Raw genomic sequence first — 6,211 nt, 5'->3', positions numbered from 1 at the left:
TCTTTATTAGCAATTTGAATAATTAATAATATATATATATATAAGCATTCAACGAGGTTCAGCAACGAACCCCCAAATGGAGTTTTCCCAGGCGGGGCTATTGGGAAGAGACATCTGAAGGGAGTGAGGATCACCCTGCTAGCTTCTTCCCCTTGAGTCTTCTCTAAGGTTTGTGGGAGTGGGAATGGGTTGTCAAAAGGCAAACAGGCTCTAAAATAGCGTGGTTTTTTTAAAAAAAATATCTTGGCCATTTTAAGATGGGTGGGCTTCATGGCTGGCTGGGGAATTCTGGGACTTGAAGTCTACCCATCTTAAAGTGGCCAAGATTGAGAAACACAGTTAGAGAAGGTTACACTAGTAAAGAAACTTAACGCCTTAAAGGAGGGCAAGCTTTCAAGTTTTGTTATATAATTCAGATGTGGGATCTCTGATATTTCATCATTCAGATGCAAAGCCCAGAAACTGGACCAGCCTTAGAGTCATGCTATAAGGATGTTGCTTATGCTTTCTTATCAGCTTAACCAACAAAGAGTACAGAGCCATATGTCGGCTAAATAGCAAATGGGATTTTTTTCAGACTGTTGAATGAGGAAAAAAAACTACTTTTCTGATAACGGTAAATAGCCAGTTTAAGGGGAAACAGCTTCAAACTATTGTTTGATGTTAATTCCATTCTTGTCTGAAATCTATAGAAGGTCCATCTATCTCATTTGTATCGATTTGTATCGATTTAATCTGAAGTTCACTAAAGTAGGTAAAGGTAAAGGTTCCCCTGCAAATGAGTGCTAGTCGTTTCCGACTCTAGGGGCCAGTGCTCATCTCCGTTTCAAAGCCGAAGAGCCAGCGCTTGTCCGAGGACGTCTCCGTGGTCACGTGGCCGGCATGACTAGATGCCAAAGGCACACGGAACGCTGTTACCTTCCCACCGTAGTGGTCCCTATTTTTCTACTTGCATTTTTACGTCCTTTCGAACTGCTAGGTTGGCAGAAGCTGGGACGAGTAACAGGCGCTCACTCTGTTACGCGGCACTCGGGATTCGACCCGCCAAACTGCCGACCTTCTGATCGACAAGCTCAGCGTCCTAACCCTCTGAGCCACCGCGTCCCTTTCACTAAAGTAAGAAATGTTAAATTAACATTAAATTAAGTCCTGATTGTATTTTCCTTCTTAATCCATTTGTCCCAAGGAATTAAGTGAACAGATATATTTGCTGTCCTCTAATTTTCTTTACCCCTTCATGGATTACTGCCTTGTCGTGGCGAAGAGGCTTGCGTAATTCAAGGAAGCTATGAGCTATGCCGTGCAGGGCCACCCAAGATGGACAGGTCATAGCAGAGAGTTCTGACAAAACATGATCCACTGGAGAAGGAAATGGCAACCCACTCCAGTATCTTTGCCATGAAAACCCTATGGACAGTACCAAAAGGCAAAACGATATGACGCTGGAAGATGAGCCCCTCAGGTCGGAAGGCGTCCAATATGCTACTGGGGAAGAGCAGAGGGCTAGTACTAGTAGCGCCAGAAAGAATGAAGTGACTGGGCCAAAGCCGAAAGGACGCTCAGCTGTGAATGTATCTGGTGGTGAAAGGAAAGTCCAATGCTGTAAAGATTTTTTCTCCATAGGAACCTGGCATGTAAGATCCATGAATCAAGGCAAGCTGGACGTGGTCAAACAAGAGATGACAAGACTGAACATCGACATCTTAGGAATCAGCAAACTAAAATGGACAGGAATGGGTGAAGAGCCTAATGCTGGGAAAGGTTGAGGGCAAGAGAAGAAGGGGACGACAGAGAATGAGGTGGCTGGATGGAGTCACTGAAGCAGTAGGCGTGAGCTTAAATGGACTCCAGAAAATGGTAGAGGACAGGAAGGCCTGGAGGAACATTGTCCATGGGGTTGTGATGGGTCGGACACGACTTCGCAACTAACAACAACAAATTTTCTTTGCCACGGCAGACTTCTGAGAGAAGTAACCAGATAATCATAATCTCCCAGTTATCTAAGGATAATCCAGCAGCACCCTGTCTGACTAGCATTTTATTATTAAAAAGACTAAGTTTTCATGAGCTGCCTTCTAATATAATTTGTTAGTTTAAAAAAATGTGATCAGATTTCTGTGAAAGATGATTGACAGATAGATAGACAGATAGATGACAGACATTTTTGCCACTGTAGGCTATAATAATAATAATAATAAGTTGGAAGGGACCTTGGAGGTCATCTAGTCCAACCCCCTGCTCAGGCAGGAAACCCTATACCATTTCATGCAAATGGCTGTCCAGTCTCTTCTTAAAAACTTCCAGTGTTGGAGCATTCACCACCTCTGGAGGCAGGTTGTTCCACTGGTTAATTGTTCTAACTGTCAGGAAGTTTCTCCTTAGTTCTAGGTTGCTTCTCTCCTTGACTAGTTTCCATCCGTTGCTTCTTGTCCTGCTTTCAGGTGCTTTGGAGAATAGCTTGACTCCCTCTTCTTTGTGGCAGCCCCTGAGATATTGGAACACTGCTATCATGTCACCCCTCGCTCTTCTCTTCGTTAAACTACGCATACCCAATTCCAGCAACCGTTCCCTATATGTTTTAGCCTCCAGTCTCCCAATCATCTTTGTTGCTCTTCTCTGTACCCTTTCTAGAGTCTCGACATCTTTTTTACATTGTGGTGACCAAAACTGGATGCAGTATTCCAGGTGTGGCCTTACCAAGGCATTGTAAAGTGGTATTAGTACTTCACTTGATCTTGATTCTATCCCTCTGTTAATGCAGCCTAGCACTGTGTTGGCTTTTTTGGCAGCTGCAGCACACTGCTGGCTCATATTGAAGTGATTGTCTACTAGGACTCCGAGATCCCTCTCACAGTTACTACTATTGAGCAAGGTACCACCTATACTATACCTGTGCATTTGATTTTTCCTGCCTAAATGTAGAACCTTACTTTTTTCACCATTGAATTTCATTTTGTTAGATAGTGCCCAGTGTTCTACCACAGTTCTTATAATATCTTTCCATATCAGACTCATTACAGAATAACAGAATAAGAGAGTTGGAAGGGACCTTGCTATAGGCTGGGACTACAACTCTCACAATCACTTGCTTCAACCATGCTGTTTTGTGTTCATAAATTGTTCAACACATCTGGAATGTGCCAGCCTAAATGCTTTGGAAGTTAATGTGAAATAGGATCGGCTTATAATGTCCAACTTCTAAATATGTTGGATAACAATTCTCAGGTAAGGTCTTCCGTGGTATGATAAATTTAAGGTTAATGTAGATTTAAGAATCATTGTATTAGAAGTGCCATTTTGAGAATATAAAAACAGACTGCACCTGAAAATGCCTCTCTGGATTTCAGCACAGGAAGCATTTTACAGAAAAGACACAACAAGAAAAATGAGTGCCTTGTCCAAAGTTGCTAGAACAGGAATATACAATGAAATTGAGAGGAAACTGGCTGCTGAGGAATTTAACTTTCAATAGTTTTTCTATGCCTAACTAAGAGAAAGATTTAAGGTAGATAACAGGACATTTGGAATTAAGCAGCAGAAGACAGAAATTTAACTCAAACTGTGTACACCTGATGAGCATATAATTGGAATAATGATTAATTTCTATGGAACTTTGAAACAGAAGAACAACTGAACGATTATATGATAAAATGGTCTCCAACGTACTGATGGAACAGTGCGAAAATATGTAGTTAAAAGGACTGAAATGTAGATTATAACTGAAAAGAGAATATTTATAAAAGGTTGGTGTGTGATTTTGGAAAAATTGTCGAGAATGTACGAAAGTTAATCAAATTTCTTTGGGAAATGTGGACTACGTGGACATGTCTATAGGCCTTGTGGAAAGGGGAATAAATTGCTGAGTTCAGATGCATATAATGATACAAAAAACTTTAAAGATTAGCATTCAACTGAAACCAGGATTATTCTCATTGGAATTAATGAACATTAAATTAGAAAACACCCATGGAAGATTATTTTTATAAATGATTACTGCTGCATGGTTATTATATGAGCAAAAATGGAAATACTTTGAACTACTCACAGCAGTACAATGATTGATGAAGATCAGTCACTAGCATATTAATCTGTTGGATTAGAGAAAGATCAACAACTATGTTTATTAGTGACTGAAAACACTTTATGGACTTTTTGATGGAAAAAAGAAAAATGAATTTGTGATTTATAGGTTTCAAGATCATAAAGGGTAGCTTATGAAAAGAAGGAAGTAATAATGTAGCCTTAGAAGGGGGGCAAAGTAAAAATTTTATAACTGTCAAGAAGATCAGAAGTATCTCCATTATAATCTTTCTTTTTTTTTCTATTTTCTTTGTTATGATATATTTTTTATTAGCTGTATTCTCTCTCGTGGTTTTTACTTCGTTAAAAATGCCTTTAATTAAAAATTATGGATAACAATTCCCAGACAGATTGGAGAAAATGGGGATTGTAAACTCTTCTTGCTGGCAAAAAGTCAGGTTTGATTGAAGGCTATCAGGTTTCCTACCTTAAACCTCAAAGTTGCATTATGATAATCAGTATTAATTTAATTGACACAGTAGTCTTCTGAGATCAATTTTGGACCCAGGCTTATAAATGGAAACCGAAACAAAAATATACTGAACTTCCATAGCTCCATTTAAGAATAGAGCTGAATTCAAAATGTTTGGACTCCATTTTATATATATATATATATATATATATATATATATATATATATATATATATATATATATATATATATATATATATATATATATATATATATATATATATATATATATATATATATATATATATATATATATATAAATCCCATTTATATCCCGCCCTTCTCCGAAGACTCAGGGCAGCTTACAGTCTAAAGCACAAATCAATGTGCTTAGCAATAGCAATATATTGTTGACATGATGTCCTTCTAAAGAGCAGGAAAACTCTGGAAAATATAAACATTTATGACCGTGGATGATAAGGACATGTCATGTTTGACAAGAGAGAGAATATTCCAAAATGATATTTTGGGAGGAAGTGCTATATTATTTTATTATCATTACATTACGCATAGTCCTTGACCTACAAGCACAATTGAGCCCCAAATTTCTGTCGCTGAGTTTTGACTTTTCTTGCCCCGGTTGTTAAATGAATCACTGTAGCTGTTAAGTTGTTGAGTTAAGCCCTAAATCGTGCTTTACAAATCACAGTGCTGGCTTCACCCCATGCCAAACAAATTACATGCTGATTCTGCATGAGAGATTAACTCAATCTGGGAAGCCATACTGGGTTTAGTGGTCTTTGATGCCCCAGCTACAACTCTTAGGATCTTGTTATTATATTATCCATGTTTTAAGGCCCACATCACATCCATGTAAATAAGATAAACATTGAGTATTAATTATGCCATCTAAATAAATTTATTACCTCTGGCAGCTAAATAAATGACTAAGAGTCATGATGGTTTATACAACTGCCACAAAAGAATATCAACCTCTGAATTGTTGTTGTTAGCTGTGAAGTTGTGTCCGCCCCATCAGGACCCCATCGGGACCCCATGGACAACGTTCCTCCAGGCCTTCCTGTCCTCTACCATCTTCTGGAGTCCATTTGAGTACCAGTCCTTTAAAAAAAAGAGATAGGAGACATGGTTGTTCTTATGTAATGGTCTCCAGCCTTGGCAACTTTATAATTTGTGGACTTCAACTCCCAGAATTCCTCAGCCAGCATGGCTGCTGAGGAATTCTGGGAGTTGAAGTCCACAAGTCCTAACATTGTCAAGGTTGGAGACCCTGTCCTTATGAATCCTTTATTTCAGTTTCCAAGAGCACCTGCTGTGGGAACAAAGAAACTAGAAGAGGTGGACTTTGCGTCTGGTCCAGTACGGCAATTCTTATCTTGAATATATTTATCTTCTATCGATGACTCTTGTTCCAGTGCAGAAAAATGTTTGCAAATCTTCTGATTTATAAAACCAAAGAGTCCACAATATAAATGGTGATGAAATGGGGAGTTCCCAAGCAGGAAGCGGAAACTCGGCTGAAATAAATATTCTATATAAACTCTAGAGTACAAATAGCATGTTTGGATAGGAGACGGAAACACAAAAGCGGTGTTTGCACAAAATTTGCTAAGTACAGGTTACTGTAACCTTGGTTGGTGGTTTTGGCAATTTGATGGGCCAATCCACCCTTTGCGATTAATTTATGGCTCTCTTTTT

Source organism: Vipera berus, assembly GCF_964194415.1.
Source record: "Vipera berus genome assembly, chromosome: W".
In the NCBI taxonomy this organism is placed as follows: Eukaryota; Metazoa; Chordata; class Lepidosauria; order Squamata; family Viperidae; genus Vipera; species Vipera berus.
The sequence above is the reverse complement of the archived record's forward strand: the minus strand, read 5'-3'. Positions refer to the sequence as shown.